The 24717-nt window shown below is 39.0% G+C and overlaps 1 long non-coding RNA gene and 3 other non-coding genes across 6 annotated transcripts in view; 3 read left to right on the plus strand and 1 right to left on the minus strand.

Annotated features, from left to right (window-relative positions):
• The window catches only part of LOC143687741 (uncharacterized), a 103768-nt gene that overhangs the window by 5712 nt on the left and 73339 nt on the right, over window positions 1–24717 (minus strand). The window lies entirely within an intron of this gene.
• Window positions 3432–3503, plus strand: TRNAC-GCA (transfer RNA cysteine (anticodon GCA)). Its single transcript has one exon. It is a non-coding gene; the product is annotated as a tRNA-Cys (tRNA).
• TRNAC-GCA (transfer RNA cysteine (anticodon GCA)) lies at window positions 11822–11893 on the plus strand. Its single transcript has one exon. It is a non-coding gene; the product is annotated as a tRNA-Cys (tRNA).
• On the plus strand, window positions 15510–15581 carry TRNAC-GCA (transfer RNA cysteine (anticodon GCA)). Its single transcript has one exon. It is a non-coding gene; the product is annotated as a tRNA-Cys (tRNA).

The raw sequence follows: 24717 nt of genomic DNA on the forward strand, positions 1-24717 counted from the left end.
AGACTGTAAGCTTGTAACTAATTAAATTCCCATTTTTAAAAAGCCATTCTATTTCTGGTGTATTGCATTCTGGCAGCTAGCAAACTAGAACATCATCCACATTTTAAAACTTCAGCTTCTGTGTGATACTAAAGGAGAGATGTTTATGGTGTGCAAAATTTATATTTTGGTAGTGCATTCCTAGTTTAACTTGTATGGTCAGTTTAGTTGAACAGCATAAGTACATGGAATCTTGAATACGGCGTGAGATTTTGTTGGTGTGTTCAGGTTAGTGTGATGCCATGATGGGTCACAGAGTATTTGGGCAGTGAATGATTAAGTATTCGCAAAGTTGCCTTAGGGAACAGAGGAAAAGGAGGAAATATTCAGCTTCCCCTTTTGGAGAATTTCTGATATTCTCACAAGCAGTGGGGACAGCCAAATCAATAGTCCTATCCCTCAATCTTGGGGTCTGCCCCTATGAAACTTATTCCTGCAAAGGCCAGGCTAAGCCTACTTAAAAGTAGGCAAAAACTGTGGTTCAATAATTTCCCATTGTTTAAGACAAAACCAATTGGTGGTATTTGTGACTGCAACTCAGGTAAAAAGAGGCAGTTCTATTCAGATCTTACCATTTGTTTCTGTGTCCATTTGGTGGTTTGGGTGTTTCTGGGAATTTGTCCAATTTGCCTTGGTCGTACAATGTGTTGCCATAAAATTGTTTGTGTTATCCTCTCATAATTGTTTTAGTTTGTGCACAGTCAGTAGTAATGTCTCCTCTTTCATTTCTGCTTTCTGAAAAAACTCATCTTTCCCCTTTGAATGATCTCAGTACTCTTGCCAAAGATCAACTGATCCCAGTTGGGAGGGTTTATTTCTGGGCAATCCTATTCTGATGGACTCTATGACTACCCTTACATTAGTACAAAGCAAATGAAGAAACCAATCCTATGTGAAGAAGAATCAGAAAGAATAAAGTGTTTAGGAATGAATTTAACCAAGGGGGAGCAAGACATGTCTACTGACAACTAAGAAAGGTTGCCAAAAGAGATCAAGGAACTTCAATTAATATAAAGACATACAGTGTGCATGGATCAGAAGACTTAAGGTTGGTAAGCTGTCCTACTACAGCAAATGGTCCAAAGATTGAACACAATCCATATCAGGGTCTTAAGAGCATGTTTTGCAGAAACAGAAAGTCCCATCCTAAAATTCTGATGAATTTCAAGAGATCCAGAAAAGCCAAAACAGTTTTGAAAAGGAAAAAATAGAGGAGTCAAACTTTCATTGAGAAAATATACTACACAGCTATGAGAATAAGAACAGGTGGTGGTAGGAAAACTGGATATCTACATGGATGTTATAACAGAATTAAGGAAGTAAGAAGTGCTGATAAGGATGCAGAGAAGTAGGCACCCATGCACACTTTGACGGGAAACTAAGATTTCCTCTCCGGCAAAGAGTTGGGTGGTTCCTCACAAAGTAGAACTCAGAATGCCTCTGAATTACCAATTCTACTTCTAGGTTTCTATGCCTCCAAAGAAATGAAAGCAAGAAATAGACCAGATACTTGGACACCAAAGTTCATAGCAGCATTATTCATAAATGCCAAAACATGGAAACAACCAGTGTCCATCAATGGAAAAATGGACCAACAAAAATGGGCTTTATTCATATAATCAACTATTATGCACTCACAACAGGAATGAAGTGCTAATATTTGGTAGAATATAGATGAACCGTGATGAAATTATGTTGACTGAAATAAGTCAGACAAAAACAGACAAATATTGTACAACTTCACTGATATGAAATACTTAGAATCACAAAGTATATAGATCAAAAATAACATGACAGGTTACTGGGGATGGGAAGGAGGGGTGGGAAAATAGTTTTCAAAGTGTGCAGAGTTTCTGTTTGGGGTGATCAAATAATTTTGTAATGGATGATGGTGAGGGTAATGGAACAGTGTGAATGGAATAAATACCACAGAGTGCACATGAAAGTGGACAATGCGAGAAATTTTTAGTTGTATTTAATCACAAAAAAAGGTAAAAAAAAAAAAAAAAATAGAAAAAAGATTCCCTGGTTCAAATCCATAGGTACCCTCTTTGTCCTCATGCTATGTTGCCTCAGTAATACTTCCCAGGACTACTATTCCCTGATCCTGGCCATAGACTGGGAAGTTCATGGACTCCTCCAACCACACTCATCAAGGTTTCATGGACAGGATCACAGACTGGAGATGTGTGGAGATGTGCATAGCGCATGTGTCTCAAAAGTGGTTGATCAGGATTTCTTCATATTGCTGTTTGATCATTTATAACATGAGGAAAGCAAACAAATAAATCCTAAAGTCCCTTCCAGTTATAACTTTCAATGCTTCTCCATGCTGCTTCTGTCACCACAGACTGATGGCAAGCAGAGATGCAGAAATGAGAGCAGAGAGTAGGCTTGGGGAACTTCTGGGGATGAGTTCATAGAAGGATAGTTGCTGTTCTTACTTGCTTTGTAGAAATGAAAACTTTCCAGCTTGCTGAAGGAGTCGTGGGTAAGAGTTTACATACAGCTGAAAAGGTGCTTACATAACCACATGTTATGGATAAGTGGGTATATCTCAGAGGTAGAACATTTGACTATAGATCAAAAGGTCCATGGTTCGGTGCCCTCTACCACACTGGTTTTCCTAGTCACAGAACCTGTTTTTGCATTCTCAGATTTCTGCTGGCTGGCTCTCCCAAGGCAGACCAAAAGGCTGTACATATAAAAGACTTTCCACGAGCAGACAGTAGCTGATAACCCCAAATTATCACCCTCAGCTCCCCTCTTCCCACCAAGACAGCAAGACCCACTGTGCTGGTGCTAGACAGAGGGAGAGACATTACAGCATTCAGGGTCTCATGTAGGGTAGAACTTTCTCTTTGGGAACTCTTTTCTCACAAGCCACAGCATTCATGGTATCATGGAGTGGTAGACCTTTCATTCTGAGGATCCTGTTTCTCACACACCATAGCTCTCTCCTAAACCTGTCCCAAGCCCGTAGGCCCAAACCCTATCTTAAATACCCTACTAAGAGAAACAATGAGTCTGCAGTTGGAATTCTGTGAAGCCATTTGAACTACAGCCCATTTCTGTCTTCACTGGGGTCACGAGGGGGATTATCTGTTTTTTTTTTTTTTTTGAAATCCAATGGCCAGCCCTTGGACTAAAGTGAAAAGGTGATAAGTAATGGACTGAAAGTCTCACAAACATCTCTCTTCTTGCCCCATTGTGACCTCCACTCAGGGACTGAGGTTAGGAAAACTGCAGATCTGTGGGGAAGGTTTCTCATTATGAACCATGCCTGGCAGCTTCCAAGACCCCAGTCCAGAGAGGAAGCAATAAGTGCATTTTACAAAGCTGAGTATTACCAGTCAGGTGAAAGGTAATACCTAAGTTGCACTAGTATGGCAGGGGGTGTAGCTCAGGGGTAGAGCATTTGACTGCAGATCAAGAGGTCCCTGGTTCAAATCCAGGTGCCCCCTTGCCTACCTGTATTTTTGGTAGATTTGGTTACCCACACACTCTTTCCTGGACCCTAGTTGGAGTGGGTAGGAACCCCCAGTTTGGTAGCCAAGGACACACACATAGTGCTGACATGAGTTCCACATAAAGGATTAAGTGTTCTCCACCACTTGTGGTTTCTTAGAGCAACCCCACAGAATCTCTCTCTCAGGACTGCATAACATGGAGTGACAGTCATGTGGCATTGATGTCTATGGGGGTCATATCCTCAATCACACTGTGTTTCCTGAAGGCAAACACTGACATGAAATCCTCCCTCCTCACAGCAGGAGGTGTACACAGTACAAAGCATACATAGTAACTCTCAAAATCTTTCTGTGAAACCAGGGATACAACCTGGTCAAATGCCAGTGCAGAGACAATCTAGAAAGACTGGGAGCAATGCTTTCTTTACACTTCTAGCACTCAATGTCTGAATACAGGCTAAGTTTGGGAGACTTGAGAACAAACAGGAAAAGGAATGAAGGTCTGAATTGTGTGGCAAATGGATGAGATTTGAAGATGTAGTCTTGAGTGAAATAAGCCAGACACAAACAGGAAAATATGGTATGGTCTCAGCAATGTGAATAATCAGAAAAAGCAAATCATAGAATCTAAAACTGTAATAGAGGTTCTGGGGGGCCAGGATGGGATACAGGATGGTGAGCTAAGGCTTAACTGGTATAGGATTCCTGTTTGGGTGAGACTGGAATGGTTTGGGAAAGGATTGTGGTGATGGTAGCACAACATTATCAATAACATTAACAACACTGAATTATAGATTGTCAGGTAACCAGCATAGAACTTTCAAAAGAACTACCATAGGACTGTATGGCACAAACAGTGAACCCTATATAATGTCAGAACTACACTTGGTAGGACAATTGTAGTAATACTGTTTAATTGATTCTCACACAGGTACCAAACTAAGACCTCATGTTAATAAAGATGAGGGAGTATAAGGAACTATATATTTTCCGCATGATCTTCTTCTAAACCTACTAATTCTCTAATCATAATTCTAAACATCATTCATGATCAAAAGGTCTTGTGGAAGGATTGCGAGTATCCGATTTCTAGGGTGTAACCAAATTATAATAGTTGAAAGCCCATTTTCAACAAAACATCACAAGTTAGATTAAAAAAAGAGAGCAAAGTATGACCTCTTTGAAGGAATAAAATTAAAATGACAGAAACCATCCCCAAGAAAGCCCGGACATCGTCCTTCCCACAAAAAGACTTAAAATCATCCATGTAAATATGGTCAAGGAGCTGAAGGAAAACATGTACAGAAAACCCATGATACAAGGGATGCTACGTAAAAACAAAATAATAATATAAACAAAAGGTAGAAATAATAAAAAGGGAAGCAAATAAAATTCCTGCAACAAAAGACCTATACAAAGAAAACTAGAAGAAATTGTTAAAAGAAATCACAGAAGACTTAAATAAATGAAAGGATATACCGTCTTCATGGTTTAGAAGACTAAATACAGTTCAGATGTCAATTATACCTAAATTGATTTACAGATTCAATGCAATACCAATTAAAATCCCAAAAACTTACTTTTCAGAAATATAAAACCAATAACCAAATTTATCTGGGAGGGCAGTGTGCCCTGAATAGCTGAAAGTATCCTGAGAAAAAAAATGACGTCGGAGGTCTCACCCTACCTGACTTTAAGGCGTATTATGAAGCTAGAGTGGTTGAAACAGCATGGTACTGGCATAAAGATAGATATACTGATCAGTGGAATTGAATAGAGTGTTTAGATATAGACCTCCTCATCCATGGATAATTGATCTTTGATAAAGCAGTCAAACCAACTCAGCTGGGACAGAACAGTCTCTTCAATAAATGGTACCTAGAGAACTGGATATCCACATGCAAAAGAATGAAAGAGGATCCATATCTCACACCCTATACAAAAATTAACTCAAAATGGATCAAAGACCTAAACATTAAATCTAAGACCATAAAACTTTTGGAAGAAAGTGTAGGGAAATATCTTATAAATCTTATAGTAGGAGGCAGTTTCCTAGACCTTACACCCAAAGCATGAGCATTGAAGAAAGAAAGAAAGAAATGGGAACTCCTCAAAATTAAACACTTTTGCACATCAAAGAACTTCATCAAGAAAGTAAAAAGACAGACTACACAATGGGAGACAACATTTGGAAACAGTGTATCAGATAAAAGTCTAGTATCCAGAATATATAAAGAGATTACTCAGCTCAACAAAAAGACAGACGACCCAATTGCAAAATGGGCAAAAGACTTGAATAGACACTTCTCAGAAGAGGAAATATAAATGGCCAAAAAGCACATAAAATGATGCTCAATTTCCCTGGCTATTAGGGAAATGCAAATCAAAACCACAATGAGATATCATCTCATACCCACCAGAATGGCAATTATCAATAAAACAGAAAACTACAAGTGCTGGAGAGGATGTGGAGAAAGAGGTACACTTATCCACTGTTGGTGGGAAAGTCAAATGGTACAACTGCTGTGGGAGGCAGTTTGGTGGTTCCTCAGGAAGCTGAGTATCAAATTGCCATATAACCTGGCAATACCATTGCTAGATATTTACTCAGAGGACATGAGGGCAAGGACACAAACGGACATTTGCACACCAATGTTTATAGCAGCATTATTTACAATTGCGAAGAGATGGAAACAGCCAAAATGTCCATCAACAGATGAGTGGTTAAACAAGCTGTGGTATATACATGTGATGGAATATTATGCAAGTGTAAGACAGAATAAAGTTATGAAGTATGTAACAACATGGATGGACCTTAAGGACATTATGCTGAGTGAGATTAGCCAGAAATAAAAGGACAAATACTGTATGGTCTCACTGAAATGAACTAACATTAATGAATGAACTTGGAGAATTTCAGTTAACAACAGAGGTCATCAGGAGATAGGAATAGGGTAAGATATTGGGTAATTGGAACTGAAGGGATACAGATTGTAAAATCTTTTGGGGGGATGGTTTCTGTAATTTTACTTTTATTCCTTCAAAGATGTCATACTTTGCTCTCCTTTTTGTCTGACTTGTGATGTTTTGTTAAAAATGGGCTTTCAACTATTATAATTTGGTTACACCCTAGAAATCAGATACTCCCAATCCTTCCACATGACCTTTTGATCATGAATCATGTTTAGAATTATGATTAGAGAATTAGTAGGTTTAGAAGAAGATCATTTTTAGGTTGTAGGTTTACATTTAGAAGAAGAAGATTTTTACAGACTGATTGTAAAAAGTCAGAAATGGATAGCACAATCTACCTAATTGTAATACAATTATGTTAGAACACTGAATGAAGCTGAATGTGAGAATGACAGAGGGAGGAGGCCTGGGGGCACAAATGAAATCAGATTAAAGATAGATGATAAAGACTGAGATGGTATAATCTAGGAATGCCTAGAGTGTATAATGATAGTGACTAAATGTACAAACTTTAAAATGTTTTGCATGAGGAAGAACAAAGGAATGTTAATACTGCAGGGTATTGAAAATAGATAGTAATTAATATTTTAAAACTTTAACTTATGTATGAGACTAAAGCAAAAAAAAAACACTTATTTGGTACAAAATTTATATTTTGACTGGTGCATTTCCTAATATAACTTATGTGGACAGCTTAATTGAACACCATAAGTACATGGAACCTTGAGTAGGGCATGAGATTTTGTAGGTTTGTCCAGAGTGATGCCCCAATAAATCCCAGAGTGATTTGAGCAGTGAATAAAAAAGTATTTGCAAAGTCCCCTTGGGGGAATGGTAAGTAAGGGGGAAAATTCAGCTTCCTCAAGTGGAGAATTCTTGATTTCACCATGGCACTTCAAAAGCAGATTTAAACAGGCAGACAAAAGAATCAGCAAACATGAGCATAGGACGATAGAAATTATACATTGTGAGAAGTAGAAACAAAAGAGAAGGAAGAAAAGAGAGCAGACCCTGAGGGACCTGTGGAGCTCTAGCAAGCACACCTACACACACATTGTGGGAGTCCTGGAAGTAGCAGACTGAGAGGAGACAGAAAGAATATTTGAAGGAAAAATGGTCCCAAACTTCCCAAACTTAGTGAAAAAACATGAATACACCCAAGACTTCCACAAACTGCAAGCAGGATAAACAAAAGAGACCACACCGAGGCATATGAAAGTCAAATTATAGGAAGACAAAGAGAAAGAGAGACACTTGGAAGCAGTGAGAGAGAAGCAACACGTCACACACAAAGGGCCCTCGGTAAGATTAGCAACTGACTTTTCTGGAGAAATTATTGAAGAGTATGTGTTGACGTATTTCAAGTCCTCATAGGAACAGAAACAGTCACCTAAGTTTTGTAAAGAATGAAGTAGAAAATCAGGTCAAAACAAAAGTTAGATGGAATCATGACCAGCAGACCTGACCTACAAGAATGCTCTAGGGAGTTCTTCAGGCTCAAAGGAAAGGACACTGAACACTAATGCAGGCCATGTGTAGAAATAAAGAATAATGTTAAACATAACTACTAGAGAAATATAAGAGGCAGTATCATTGTGCCCTATCACTGAGGAAAGAACAAAAAAAATACAAAAAAAAACAGAGATAAAGTTATTTTAAATGATACAGAAATAGGTAAATTAATAAAATATAAAGGAAGGGAGAAAAGGGAGGATTTGAGGGTCAAAAATCATATGACATAGAGAAAAACAGATCGCCAAATTGTAGAAGTAAGTCCTTCCTTATTAGTAATTGCTTTAACTGCAATTGGTCTGTAGTTCTCTTTTCTCATACTGTCTTTGTTGGCATTAGTGCTAGGGTGATGTTGGCTCCACCGGATAAGTTAGGAAATGTGTACCCCTATTCAGTTTTTCTAAGAGATACGTAAGAATTGCTGTTAATTGTTCTTTAAATATTTGGTAGAATTCACCAGTGAAGTGGTCAAATCTTGAGCTGCTCTTTGATGGCAGGGTTTGATTACTGATTCAATGTCTTCATTTGTTATAGGTATGTGGTAGGCTGAATTATATATCCCAACAAACACATGTCCTGACCTCAATCTGCATCCCTCTGGGTGTGAGCACCTTGTACATAGGGTCTTTTGGAGATGTTACTTTTAGTTGTGTTGTGGCCCAACCGAATGAGGTTGGGTATTAATCCAGTTTACTGGAAGCTTAAAAGTATGAACCAGGGAATGACAGAAGCTAGAAATGATTAGACACTGTTATGGGAGGGGAAATACCAGCCAAGGAACCTCCAGGATTGGCTTTAACCAGCAGCAGAGTGTTGCCATCTTTGCTGGAGAAAGCAAGCTTTACCGATACCTTGATTTTGGAATTCTTCTTTTGTCCTCAAAACTGTGGTTTAGTAAGACAAAACCAATTTGTGGTATTTGTGACCACAGCATGGGCCAAGAGAGACAGCTCTATTCAGATCTTTCTATTTTATTCTGTGTTATTTTGGTGGTTTGGGTGTTTCTTGGGTTTTGTCTGATTCGCTAGATCACAGGATGTGTTGCCATACAGTTGTGTTTTCCTCTTATAAATATTTTGGTTTGTGCACATTTGGTAATAATGTCTCCTATTTCATTTCTGATTTCTGAAGAAACTCTTCTTTCCTCTTGAATGACCTCAGCACCCTTGCCAAAGATCAATTGACCCTAGATGGGAAGGCTTATTTCAGGGCTCTCAATCTTATTCTAGTGGTCTCTATGACTAACCATTTGCCAGTATAAAGGAAATTAAGAAACCAATCCTGCATGAAGAATAATCAGAAAGAATAAAGTGCTGAGGAATAAAGTTAACCAAGGGAGAACAAGACACTCCCACTGACAACTACAAAACATTGCCCAAAGAGTTCAAGAGACTTCAATAAATATAAAGATATGCAGTGTGCATGAACCAGAAGACTTAAAGTTGTTAAGCAGTCCCCACTACACCAAATGGTCCAAAGATTAAATGCAGTCCATATCAGAGTCTTAAGAGCATGTTTTGCAAAATAAAAGGTCCCATCCTAAATTTCTAATTAATTTTAAGGGATCCAGAAGAGCCAAAACAGTTATGAAAAAGAATGAAAAAGTTAGATGAGCCAAACTTCTGTTGAGAAGATCTACTACAAAGCTACAGGAATGAAAACAGGTGGCAGTCAGAAAACTGGATATCCACATGGATGTTATAACAGAATCACGGAAATAAGAAGAACTGATGAGGATGCAGAGAAGTAAGCACTCAAGCACAATTTTGGTGGAATTCTAAGATTTCCTCTCTGGCAAAGAGTTGGGCGGTTCCTTAGAAAGTGGAACTCAGAACAACTCTATGATATTACCAACTCTACTTTTAGGTTTCTGTGCCCCCAAAGAATTGAAAGCAAGAACTCAGCTAGATACTTGGACACAAAAGTTCATGGCACCAAGATTCATAAACACAAAAACATGGAAACAACTAGTGTCCATCAACAGAAGAATGGACTAACAAAATGGGCTTTATTCATATAATGGACTATAATGCACTCACAACAAGGAATGAAGTGCTGATATTCACCAGAATATAGATGAACCATGAAGACATCACATTGAGTGAAACATGTCAGACAAAAAAAGGGCAAATATTGTACAATTTCACTAATATGAAATACTTAGAATCACAAAGTCCATAGATCAAAAATTACATGACAGGTTACTGAGGGTGGGAAGGAGGGATGAGAAAATAGTTCTTAAAGTGTGCAGAGTTTCTATTTGCAGTGATTAAATAATTTTGGTAATGGATGCTGGTGAGGATAACGCAGCAGTGTGAATGTAGTAAATACCAGTGATGTACACATGGAAGTGGACAACATGGTAAATTTTGAGTTGTGTTTAGGTTATCACAACAAAAGGTCAAAAAAAAAAAGAAAGAAATAAAAGAAAAAAGGGAAAACAATTCCTTAGCTCAAACTCAGAGGTCCTTTCTTTGTCCTCATGCTATGTAGCCTCAATAATGCTTCCCAGGACTTCTATTCCCTGATCCTGGTCACGAACCGGGAAGATCATGGACTCCTCCAACCACCCTCATCCAGGTTTAATGGACAGAATCACAGACTGGGGACACATGTGGAGATGTGGATAGTGCATGTGTGCCAAAAGTAGTTGAGCAGAATTTCTTCACATTGCTGTTTGGTCATTTATAACATGAAGAAAATAGACAAGTAAATCTTAAAGCCCCTTCCAGTTATAACTGTCAATGCTTCTCCATGCTACTTCTGTTACCACAGACTGTTGGCAAGAGTGATGCAGAAATGAGAACAGGGAGTAGGGTTGTGGAACCTCTGGGAGTGAGTTCATAGAAAAATAGGTTGCTGGTCTTACTTGCTTTGAAGAAGTGAAAAATTTCCAGTGTGCTGAAGGAGTCGTGGGAAAAAGCTTATATAAAGCAGAAAAGGTTGTTACATAGCCAAAGGTTATGTGCAAGGGGGTATATCTCAGGAGTGGAGTATTTGACCACAGATCAGGGGGGTCCCTGGTTCAAATTCAGGTGCCCCCTAAAACATTGAGTTGTTTTTTTTTCATAGTCACAGAACCTGTTGCTTGCATTCTCAGACTTCTGCTGGCTGGCTCTCCCAGGGCAAACCAAAGGGCTCTACATATAAAAGACTTTCTGGGACCAGATAGTAACTGGTAACCTCAAATTATCACCCTCAGCCCCCCTCTTTCCACCAAGACAGCATGGGTCACTGTGCTGGGGCTCAGATATAGGGAGACACATCACAGCATTCAAGGTCTTATGTAGGGTAGACCTTGCTCTCTGGGATCTTTTTCACACAAGCCACAGCATTCAGGGTCTCATTAGGGGTAGATCTTTCCCTCTGGGAAATTGGCTTCTCACATGCCACATCTCTCTCCTGCATTTGTCCCAAGCCTGTGGGCCCAAGCCCTGACTGAGATAATTTACTAAGAGAAAGATGGAGTCTGCAGTTGGAACTCTGTGAAACCATTTGAACTACTGCCCATTTTTTGTCTTCATAGGGGTTCCTGAGGAGGATCATCTGTCTATTTTGGGACCTCCAATGGTCAGCACTCCGACTAAACTGAAAAGGTGATATGTAATGGGTCGAGGGTCCTACAGGCATCTCTTCTTGCCCCACTGCAACCAACACCCAGGGACTGAGGTTGGAAAAACACAGATCTGTGGGGAAGATGTCTCATTATGAGTCATGCTTAGCAGCTTCCCAGACCCCAGTCCATAGAGGAAGCACTAACTGCATTTTACAGAACTGAGTATTACCAGACAGGTGAAAGGTAACAATTAAGTCACATTAGCACAGCTGGGGGTATAGCTCAGGGGTAGAGCATTTGACTGCAGATCAAGAGGTCCCTGGTTCAAATCCAGGTGCCCCCTCATTTGCTTACACTTTTGGTAGCTTAGGCTACCCACATAGTCCTTCATGGGCCCTACAAAAGGCTGAAGAGAGCTCCACTAGTTGGACTGGGTATGAGCCCCCAGTTGTAAGCAAAGAATACCCACATACTGCTTCATGAGCCACACACAAAGGATTAAGTGTTCTAAACCATCTGTGGTTTCTTGGAGAAAGCTCATAGAACCTTTCTCTAGGGACTGAATTACATGGAGTCACAGTGATGTGATACTCAATTCTATGGGGATCATATCCTCAACCACACTGTGTTCCCTGAAGGCACATGCTGACATGGAATCATCCCACCTCACAGTGTCCGGTACAGAGCACATGTAGGAGATCTTAAATACTTTCTGCAAAAACAAGGATACAGACTGGTCAAATGTCAAAGGGACACCCCAGTGCAGAAACAGTTTGGAAAGACTGGCAGAGATGCTCATTTATAGTCCTAGCACTCAGTGACTGAATACGGGCTAAGTTTTTGAGAATCAAAAACAAACAGGAAGGCAGTGCACCAGTGGCTCAGTGGCAGAATTCTCACCTGCCATGCCAGAGAACTGGGTTCAATTCCCAGAGCCTGCTCGTGTCAAAAAATATATATTTAAAAAAGCAAGAAAGGGAATGAAATTCTGATCCATGCAATACATGGATGAGATTTGAAGACCTACTATTGAGTGAAACAAGCCAGACACAAGTGGGAAAATATGGTAAAGTCAAAGTGATGTGACAAATCGGAATAAGCAAATCGTAGAATCTGAAACTGGAATAGAGGTTATGGGGGACCAGAGCGGTGATACCAGATGGTGATCTAAGGCTTAAATGGTATGGGATTTCTGTTAGGATGAGACTGAAATAGTTTGGTAAAGGATAGCGGTGATGGTAGCACAACATTGTCAACAACAGTAACACCACTGAATTATATATTGCAAGGTAACCAGGAAAGAAATTTTAAAAGAACTACCATAGGACTGTATGACACAAACAGTGAACCCTACTTAATAGGACAATTGTAATAATACTGTTTAATTGACTCTCACACAGGTGCCAAACTAAGACCTGGTATTAATAAAGGGGAAGGAGCATAAGGAGCTATGTATTTGCCACATGACCTTTGTGCTGGTCTGAATCTTTGGTGGACCCCAAAAAAACCATGCCCTTTGATCCTCATTCAGTATTGCTGGGTGGGAGCATTTTCATTGTTTCTATGAAGATGTGACACACCCAATTGTGGGTGGTAACTTTTGATTAGATGATTTCCATGGAGATGTGTCTCCACCCACTGAAGGTGGAGTTGCTTGCTGGAATACTTTAAAAGAGGAAACATTTTGGAGAGAGTCCCTTTTGGTAGAGCCACGAGAAAACCAGCAGACACTGCCATGTTTGCCATGTGCCCTTCCAGCTGAGAGAGAAACGTTGAACGTCATCGGCATTCTTGAACCAAGGTATCTTTCCCCGGATGCCTTAAATTGGACATTTCTATAGACTTGTTTTAATTGGGACATTTTCTCAGCCTTAGAAGTGTAAACTAGCAATTTATTAAATTCCCCTTGTTAAAAGCCGTTCCATTTCTGGTATATTGAATTCCAGCAGCTAGCAAACTAGAACAACCTTCTAAACCTACTACTTCTCTAATCATATTTCTAAACATGAATCATGACCAAAAGGTTCTGGGGATGGGGTGGGGGTATACGATTTCCAAGCTGTAGCCAAATTACAATATTCAAAAGCCCCGTTTTCAACAAAACTTCACAAGTCAGAGAAAAAAAAAAGAGCAAATTATGGCCTCTTTGAAGGAATAAGTGAATTGACAGAAAACATCCCCAAAAAAGCACAGACTTTGGACATACCACGAAAAGACTTACAATCAACCATGTAAATATGGTCAAGGAGCTGAAGTTGAACATAAACAGGAAACCCAGGAAATAAAGAATGCTTCATACAAACAAAATGAGAATATAAACAAAGAGGTAGAAGTTATAAAAAGAGAAGCAAACAGAATTCCTGGAACTCAACACTACAAAACCTGACATAACAAATATTCACCATGGCGCTTCAGCAGTAGATTTAAACAGGCAGACAGAAGAATCAGCAAAGATGAACATGGGATGATTGAAATTATCCAGTGTGAGGAGCAGAAATGAAAGAGAATGAAGAAAAGAGAGCAGACCCTGAGGGACCTGTGGAGCTCCAGCAAGCACACCCCCCACACATATTGTGGGAGTCCTGGAAGTAGCAGACTGAGAGAAAGAGACAGAAAGAATATTTGAAGAAAAAATGGTTCCAAACTTCCCAAATTTAATGAAAGACAAGAATACACCTCAGACTTCCACAAACTGCAAGCAGGAAAAACAAAAGAGAAAACACCAAGGCACGTTAAAGTCAAATTGTAGAAAGACAAAGAGAAAGAGAATCTTTTGGAAGCAGTGAGAGAGAAGCAACATGTCATACACCAAGGGACCCTCTAAAAGATTAGCACCTGACTTCTCTGGAGAAATTATTGAGGAGTGTGGGTTGACATATTTCAAGTGCTGATAGGAACAGAAACAGTCACCCTAAATTCTGTGAACAATGAAGCAGAAAATCAGGTTCAAAACAAAGCAAAAGCTATGTGTGATCACTACTGGTAGACCTGCCCTACAAGAATGCTCTAGGGAGGCCTTCAGACTCAAAGGAAAGGACACCAGACACTAATGTGGGCAATATGTTGAAACAATGAACAGTTTACATAAAGCTGAAAAGTTGCTACAGAGCCAAATGTTATGGGGGAAGGGTATAGTTCAGGGGTAGTCCATTTGGCTGCAGATCAAGAGGTCCCTGGTTTAAATCCAGGTGTTCCCTCCCATGTTGGTCTTCCTAGTCACAGAAGCTTTTGCTTGCATTCTCAGACTTCTGCTGTCTGGCTCTCCCTTTGGCCATACGGAAGACTTCCCAGGAACAAACAGTAACTGGTAAGCCCAAATTATCACCCTCAGCTCCCCTCTTTTCACCAAGACAGCATGGCTCACTGTGCTGGTTCTCAGACATAGGGAGACACATTATAGCATTCAGCATTTCATGTAAAGTAGACCTTTTGCTCCTGGGAACTGGTTTTTCACATGCCACAGCATTCAGGGTATCATGTAGCAGTAGAACTTTTGCTCTGCAGATCTACTTTCTCACACTCCACAGCCATCTTCTACACTTGTTCCAAACCCATAGGTCCAAACACTGTCTTAGATAAGCTACTAAGAGAAACAAAGAGTCTGCAGTTGGAACTCTATGAAAACATTTGAACTACAGCCCATTTTTGTGTTCACTGGGAATCCTGAGGAGGATTATCTGTTTATTTTAGGAACTCCAATGGCCAGACCTCGGACTAAACTGAAAAGGTGATAGGTAATGGGCTGAGGGTCCTACAGGCATCTCTCTTCTTGCCCCACTGTGACCTCAACCCAGGGACTGAGGTTTGGAAAACTGCAGATTTGTGGGGAAGATGATCATTATGAGCCATGCCTAGAAGATTGCAAGAAGCCAGTCCAGAAGGGAACTATAACTCCATTTTATAGAGCTGAGTGTTACCAGACAGGTTTTAAGTAACAACTAATTTGCATTAGTATAGCAGGGGGTGTAGCTCAGGGGTAGAGCATTTGACTGCAGATCAAGAGGTCCCTGGTTCAAATCCAGGTGCCCCCTTAATTTGTCTACACTTTTAGTAGCTGAAGCTACCCACATACTCTTTTGTGGGGCCAATACAAGGCTGAAGAAATCTCCACTAGTTGGAGTGAGTAGGACTCCCCAGTTTGGCCACCACGGACATCTACATACTGCTTCATGAGCCCCACACAAAGGATTAAGTGTTCTCCACCACTTGTGGTTTCTTGGAGCAACCCCAGAGAACCTCTCTTTGGGACTGCATAACATGGAGTCACAGTGATGTGACATTAAATGATCTATGGGGATCATGTCCCCAACCACACTGTGTTCCCTGAAGGCACATGCTGACACGGAATCCTCTCACCTCACAGTTTATGGTACAGAGCACACACAGTAGGTCTCAAAAGCTTTCTGTGAAAGCAGAGATACAGCCCAGTCAAATGTGAAAGAGGTGCCCCAATGCAGAAACAGTCTGGAAAGACTGTGAGAGATGTGTTCATTTATAGTCCTGGCACTCAATGACTGAATACAGGCTAAGTTTTTGAGACTCAAGAACAAGCAAGAAAAGAAATGAAGTTCCTTTTTGAAGTTGTCATATTGAGTGAAATAAGCCAGATACAAATGGGTAAATATGGTTTAGTCTCAGTGATGTGGAAAATCAGAATAAACAAATCAAAGCATCTGACTAGAATACAAGTTGGGAGTGGGTGGAGGGGGAGGCCAGGGCAGGGATACAGGATGGTGAGCTAAGGCTTAATTGGTATAGGATTTCTGTTTGGATGAGGTTGGAAATGTTTGCGAAGGGAGCAAATGGGCAGTTTAGTGAGGTGTGGAGTCTAATTCATCCTACAGAGCAGCTAGTAAATAGCCAGGAACAGTACAGAACAACTGCTGGGCCACATCAGTGACTGGACACAGAGCATACTGGACAAGGTGGAATGGCTGAGACTCCACACAGAACTGTAAGTCCCCTGAGCCATGGAGGCTATGCCACTCTCCCACAGGCATGGCAGTCTGGTTCCCCATGGGGAAGGGAAACAGACTTTACTAGCAGCAAGGGTTTAGCTCAACCAGCTACAAATGTGGAATTAACAAACTCTGACTACTGAAAATAGGCCCCTAGCACAGATAAACCTGGTATAAGCACTAAAGGTAGTAGGAGTTTCTCCCCATCTGAGGAGATGGAGCGGATAGAAAAACAAAACAAAACAAAACAGAGGTGTTTTAAGTCAGAGAACATAAAATGTTGGAAAAGGGCTGAGCCCCACATAAAGGAGGCACATAGAGACTAGAGATACATATAGTCACATACAACTTAAGCTCTTGATTGACAAACCTGAGGAGCAGAGTTCCCAAGCTGAAAGGGCTTTCTTTCTACTACTTAGCACCTCATTCGATAGAACAGGAAGCCCTCTCAGGCTTCACCACTGTCCTGAGAAGGGCAGAAGTAAGCTGGTCTGAGAGACAAAGTAATTACTCAGGTGAAAGGAGTTAATTCCCTAAAGATTGTATCTTCCTCAAGAGAAAGCTGTAGCCAAGCTCAAGTGGAATTCCTCCTTCAAGGAATTCAGGCATCAGGGATTGGAAAAGTAATAAATGTAAACCTACAACCTCAAATCTGTCTCAATCAAACCCCAGGAGGAAAAGTCTGCTGAAATTAAAGGCATCACTTTACACTGGTGGGAAGCCACAGGCAGACAAGAACAGACAGGAAAAGGAATGAAGTTCTCATCCATGTTGTCACATGGATGAGATTTGAAGATGACATATTGAGTGAAATAAGCCAGACACAAATGGAAAAAGATGATATGGACAAGCACAACATGCTGGGAAGGATAGGAAAAGCACAGAGTCTAGAGGATTCATAGGAAAGTCTGACCACGTGCTGTGTCTCACCCTTAGGGAAAACTGATCCTGATAACTCTTTCCCCCTGAGACATGAGCCAGTCCAGTCTGGGAAGATTAGACTGGTGTCTATAATATCTGAGGAGACCCTCCTCAAAAATAAAAAGGCTCCATATAGGCAGAGCAAGAAACAGAAAAACAAGAACTGAAAAATTCTGATCAGTTAAACAGAACCTATGCTAGAGGTCTAGAATAAGTTGGATTAAATGTCAAAGAACAGAGAGAGAACACCACCATCCAGCAAAAAACTCCTAGGCAAAAGCTTGAAAACAACCCCCATAATAAACTAATTAAGGAAATCAAATGCAAGATGCCAGCAAAAAATAATGACTAATACTAGGAAAATCAAAGACATGGCCCAGTCAAAGGAACAAACCAACAATTCACGTGAGAAAGGAGTTGAAACAACTAATTCAGAATGTTAGAACACATGGAAAATCACATCAAAAATCAAAACAACAATTTTGGATATAAAGAAGACATTGGGCAAATAAAAAGAAGAAATTGAAAGTTTGTAAAAACAAATCATGGAACTTATGGGAGTTAGAGGTACAATAGAAGAGATTAAAAAAACACATGGAAACCTACAACAGTAGATTTGAAGAGGTAGAAGAAGGGATTAGTGAACTAGAGGACAGGACATCTGAAATCTGACACACAAAAGAAAATACAGGGAAAAGAACGGAAAAATATGATCAGGGTCTCAGGAAATTGAATGACAACATGAAGAACATGAACATACATGTTGTGGGTGTCCCAGAAAGAGAAGAGAAGGTGAAAAGAGGAGGAAGATTGATGGAAGAAATAATCACTGAAAATTTCCCATCTCTTATGAAAGACATAAAGCTACAGATTCAAGAAGTGCAGCATACCCCAAACAGAATAGATCCAAAAAGACCTAATTCAATACACTTACTAATCAGATTGTCAGATGACAAAGAGAAGGAGAGAATTTTGAAAGCAGCAAGAGAAAAGCAATTGATCACATACAAAGGAATCCCAATATGACCATGTGTGATTTCTCAGTAGAAACCATGGAGGCAAGAAGGCAGTGGTGTGATATAGGTAAGATTCTAAAAGAGAAAAACTCCCAACCAAGAATTCTATATCCATGAAAACTGTTCTTCAAAAATGAGGGAGAGATTAAAATATTTTCACACAGTCACTGGCAGAATTTGTGACTAAGGGACCAGCTCTGCAACTAACACTAAACAGAGCATTACAGCAGATAAGAAAAGGCAGGAGAGAGAGGTATATAGAAGAGTGTAGAAATGAAGACTATCAGTAAAGGTAAAACAAGAAAAAAATTAGATGTAACATACAAAATACAACAGACAAAATGGTAGAAGAAAGTACTGCCTTACAGTAATAACATTAAATGTTAATGGATGAAACTTCCCAATCAAAAAACATAAACTGGTAGAATGGATTTAAAAACAGGACCCATCTATATGCATCAAAATTTATGGGATGCAGCAAAGGCAGTGCTAAGACAGAAATTTATTGCCTTAAATGCCAACATTAAAAAGAAAAGAGAGCAAAATTGAGGAATTAACTGTACACTTGGAAGAACTAGAGAAAGAACAGCAAACTAACCCCAAAGCAAACAAAAGGAAAGAAATAATGAAGATTAGAGCAGAAATAAGTGAAATTGAGCACATGCAAACAACAAAGAAAATCAGCAAAGCAGGAGTTGCTTCTTTGAGAAAATTAATAAAATAGACCCTGAGTAAGGTTGACAAAAAAAAGAGAGAAGATGTGAATAAATAAAATCAGAAATGGAAGAGGAGACATGACCACTGATGCCACAGAAATAAAGGAGATAATGAGAGGATAGTATGAGTGACTATATGCTTATAAACTAGACAATGTAGAGGAAATGGACAACTTCCTAGAAAGGCACAAACAATCAACATTGACTCGAGAAGAAACAGATGACCTCAACAAACCACAAATCACAAGTAAAGTGATTGAATCAGTAATGAAGAAGCTCCCAAAAAAGAAAAGTGAAGGGCCATATGGCTTCACATGTGAATTCTACCAAGCATTCAAGAAAGAATTAGTACCAATCCAGCTTCAACTCTTCAAAACATTTGAAGAGGAGGGAAAGCCACCTAACTCATTCTGTGAAGCCAATATTAGCCTCATACCAAAGCCATACAAAGATACTACAGAAAAGAAAATTACAGACCAATATGTCTAAATGAATATAGATGCAAAAATCCTCAACAAAGTACTTGCAAATCGAATCCAGCAGCACATTAAAAGAATTATATGCCATGACTTAGTGGGATTTATTCCAGATATGCAAGAATGGTTCAACATAGGAAAATCAAATAAGATACTATGCCATATCAACAAATCAAAGCAGAAAAACCACATGATCATCTTGATTGATGTAGAAAAGGCATTTGAACAAAATTCAACATCCTTTCTTGATTAAAACAATTCAAAGGATAGGAATAGAAGGGAACTTCCTCAACATGAGAAAGGGAATATATGAAAAAGTCATAGCTAACATCATCCTCAATGGGGAAAGACTGAAAGCTTTCCCTGTAAGGTGAGGAACAAGACAAGGATGCCCACTGTCGCCATTGTTATTCAGCATTGTGCTGTAAGTTTTGCCAGAGCAATTAGACAAAAAAAGAAAGAAAAGCCATCCAATTTGGAAAGGAAGAAGTAAAATTCTCTCTATTTGCATATGACATGATACTATGTGTCAAAAATCTCAAAAAAGGTAGTAGAGCTAATAAATGAGTACAGTGAAGTGGCAGGGTACAAGATCAACACCCCAAAATCAGTAGTGTTGATCTACACTAGTAATGAGCACTCTGAGGAGGAAATCAAGGCAAAAATTCCATTTACAATAGCAACCAAAAGAACCAAATATTTAGGAATAAATTTAATAAGGATACAAAAGACCTATATGCAACCTGTTGTATAACTACTTCTTAAAATGTACTTGGAAATTTATTGCTTTTTTTGTAAAATGTTATTTTTTCACAATAAAAAACATTAACATAAAAAGACCTATACACAGAAAACTACAAGAAATTGGTGAAAGAAATCATGGAATACCTAAATAAATTGAAGGACATATCATGTTCATGGATTAGAGGACTAAATATAGTTAAGGTGTCAATTCACCCAAATTGATTTATAGATTTGATGCAATATCAATTAAAATCCCAAAAAAGTAGCTGGCAGAAATAGAAAAACAAATAAACAAATTTATTTGCAAGGAGACAGTGCCCCAAATAGCTAAAAATATCTTGAGAAAGAAAAATGAAGTGGGAGGTCTCACATTACCTGACCTTAAAGTGTATTACAAAGCTACATAGGTCAAAATGGCATGGTACTGGCATAAAGATAGTTATACTGAGCAATGGAATCAAATAGAGTGTTCAGATGCAGACCCTGTCATCTATGGACAATTGATCTTTGATAAGGCAGTCGAACCAACCCTTTTGGGACAGAGCAGCCTCTTCAATATATGGTGTTTGGAGAACTGGACAGCCATATCCAAAAGAAAGAAAGAGGATCCATATCTCACACCCTATACAAAAATTTACTCAAAAACGGATCACAAGCCTAAATATTTGAGCTAAGATGATAAAACTTTTAGAAGAAAATGTAGGGAAATAGCTTATAAATCTTGTAATAAGTAGTTTCCTACACTTGGAACCCAAAGCATGAGCAATGAAGAAAGAAATAGATAAATGGGAATTCCTTAAAATTAAACACTTTTGTGCATCAAATAACTTTGTCAAGAAAGTAAAAACACAGCTTACAGAATGGGGGATAATATCTGGAAACCATATATCAGATAAAGGTTTAGCATCCAGGATATATAAAGAGATTCTTCAAGTCAACAAGAAAAAGACAAAATAAATAAATAAATAAAAACAATAAAAAACAGGCAAAAGACATGAACAGACACTTCTCAGAATAAGAAATACAGATGACTATAAGACACATGAAAAGATACTCAACTTCACTAGCTATTAGGGAAATGTATCTCAAAACACACAGAGAGATAATCTAATACCCACTAGAATGGCCATAATTTTAAAAAAATCAGAAAACTACAAGTGCTGGAGAGGATGTGGAGAAAGAGGCACACATCCACTGGTGGGAATGTACAATGGTACAAAACTTCTGGAAGGCAGTTTGGCTGTACCTCAGAAAACTAAATGTAGAATTGCCATATAATTCTTCAGTCCTATTGCTAGGTACATATTCAGAGGGCCAGAGAGCAAAGACACAATCGGACATTTGCACACCAATGTTTATAGCAGTATTATTTATGATTGCCAAGAGATGGAAACATCCCAAATGTCCATCAATGGACAAGTGGCTAAACAAGCTGTGGTATATACATATGATGGAATATTACTCAGCTGTAAGACAGAATAAAGTCATGAAGCCTGTAATAACATAAATGAACCTTGAGAACATTATGCTGTGTGAAATTAGCCAGAAACAAAAGGACAAATACTGCAGAGTTTTACAAATATGAACTAACATTAATGAATGAATTTAGAGAACTGAAGTTAAGAACACAGGTTATCAGGAGATAGAAATACAGTAGAGATTTGGCAACTGGTACTAAAGGAACACAGATTGTGCAATGGACTGACTGCAAAAATTCAGAAATGGGTAGCACAATATTAGCTGATTGTAGCACAATAATATACATACACTGAATGAATCTGAATATAAGTATAATAGAGAGAGAAGGGCTAGGCGCATGTATGAAACTAGAAGGAAAAATAGAGGATAAAGACTGAAATGGTATGATTTAGGGATGCCTAGAGTGGACAATGATGGTGATTAAATGTACAAATGAAAAAACATTTTTGCATGAGGGAGAACAAATGAATGTTAATATTGTAGGGTGGTAAAAACAGATGGTATATGAGAAAAAGTACAATCAATGCAAGCTAGGGTCTATAACATTGTAATATGCTTCCACTGAATGTGACAATGGCATTATGTCAAAACTAAATGTAAATGGGGCAGGGCATGGGGAAGGTGTATGCATTCTTTGTGGAAGAAAAAGAAATGTTTTCAGATAGATTATGGTGGCAAAGCCATGTCTATACACTTAGGATGGATTGTAGGATGTGTGAATAAAACTTTAAAAATTAACAGAAACAAGTGCTAGAGAAAATTCAGAGAAAGAGATGTACCTATTCGCTGTTGGTAGGGAAACTGAGAGGTACAGCCCCATGGATAGCAGTATGGTGGTTCCACAAGAGGCTAGGAGTGGGGTTGCCTTTGATCCTGAAACCCTGTTGCTCAGTATATACCTGGAAGAACTGAGTGTGGGGCCATGAATGGACACTTGGTCTCTGATGTTTGTGGTGGCAGTGTTCAGGAACCACAATGGGTGGAGATGGCCTTTTGGTACAATGACTGAGGAATGGAAGGGGGAATTATGGTTTATACATATAATCGTACTGAACAGCTTCAAGAAGAGAAGAAGTTGAGAGGCATGCAACTAGGTGAATGAAACTTAAGGACTGTACGTTGAATGAAATGTCAGGAACAAAAAGACAAATATTATCATGCCTTAATCATATGGAACTGGGGAGACCTGGGTTCAATTCCTGGTGCCTGCCATGCCAAAAAAATTCGGTGAACTAAAGTCAAGAACATGGGTTATCAGGTTGGGGCCTGTTGTAAAGCGTCCTAGGTTGTAAGCTCTTACAGCTGTAACTTTTAATTCTAAATTCTGAGATACTGAGCTCTTTATATAAAACATGGTCATTCCCAGAAACTTTTGGTATTAATGTGACACCTGAGACTCAGAGTTAGAGCTCTGAAACTATGAAAGTCAACAGTACCCCATACAGGAACCGTTGAAAAAGTTGAATAACTGTTCAAATTTCAAGTAGAGATATGAATGAAGCTGATCTAGACATGACTAAAGTATATTAGAATACAGGGTAAGGGATGATATTGTCCACATTTTAAAACTTCAACTTCTGTGTGAGACTAAAGGGATAGATTTTATTGGGGACAAAATTTATATTTTGGGTAGTACATTTCCTAATTTAACTTGTATGGTCAGTTTAGTTGGGCACCATAAGTACAAGGAATCTTGAAAACAGCATGAGATTTTGTTGGTGTGTCCAGGTTAGTGTGACGCCACGATATATCCTAGAGTATTTGGGCAGTGAATAAAAAAGGATTTGCAAAGTCCCCTTAGGGAACTGGGGAAAAAGGAGGAAATATTCAACTTTCCCATTTGGAGAATTTCTGATATTTTCAGAAGCAGTGAGGACAGCTGAATCAATACCCTAACCCTCGATCTTGGGGGCTGCCCCTATGAAACTTATTCCTGCAAAGGATAGGCTACACCTACTGTAGTTCAGTAATTTCCCATTGTTTAAGACAAAATCAGTTTGTGGTATTTGTGAGCACAGCTCAGGTAAAAACAGACACTTCTATTCAGATCTTTCTATTTGTTTCTGCATCTGTTTGGTGGTTTGGGTGTTTCTGGGTATTTATCCGATTCACCTTGGTCATACGATATGTTGCCATACAGTTTTTTTGTGTTATCCTCTCATAATTGTTTTGGTTTGTGCACAGTTGGCATAATGTCTCCTCTTTCATTTGTGCTTTCGGAAGAAACTGATCTCAGTACTCTTGCCAAAGATCAATTAATTCCAAATGGGAGGGCTTATTTCTGGACTCTCAATCTGTTCCAATGGTCTCTATGACAACACTTATGTCGGTACAAGGGCAATTAAGAAACCAGTCCACGTGAAGAATAATAAAGTATAAAGTTCTGAGAAATAAATTTAACCAAGGGGGAGCAAGACACATCCAATGACAACTACAAAACATTGCCGAAAGAGATCAAGAGACTTAAATACAAATAAAGATGTACAGTGTGCACAGATCAGAATACTTAAGGTTGGTAAGCTGTCCCAACTATACCAAATGGTCCAAAGATTCTATGCAATCCATATCAGAGTCTTAAGGGCATAATTTGCAGAAATAGAAAGTCCCATCCTAAATTCTAATGAATTTTAAGGGATACTTGGACACCAAAGTTCATAAACATAAAAATACGGAAACAACTAGTGTCCATCAATGTAAGAAGGGACTAACAAAATGGGCTTTATTCATATAATGGACTATTATGCACTCAGAACAAGGAACAAAGTGCTGATACTCACTAGAATATAGACAAACAATGAAGACATCATGTGAGTGAAAGAAGTCAGAGAAAAAAGGACAAATATTGTATAATTTCACT

The sequence above is a fragment of the Tamandua tetradactyla genome, chromosome 1 (genome assembly GCF_023851605.1).
Source record: "Tamandua tetradactyla isolate mTamTet1 chromosome 1, mTamTet1.pri, whole genome shotgun sequence".
In the NCBI taxonomy this organism is placed as follows: Eukaryota; Metazoa; Chordata; class Mammalia; order Pilosa; family Myrmecophagidae; genus Tamandua; species Tamandua tetradactyla.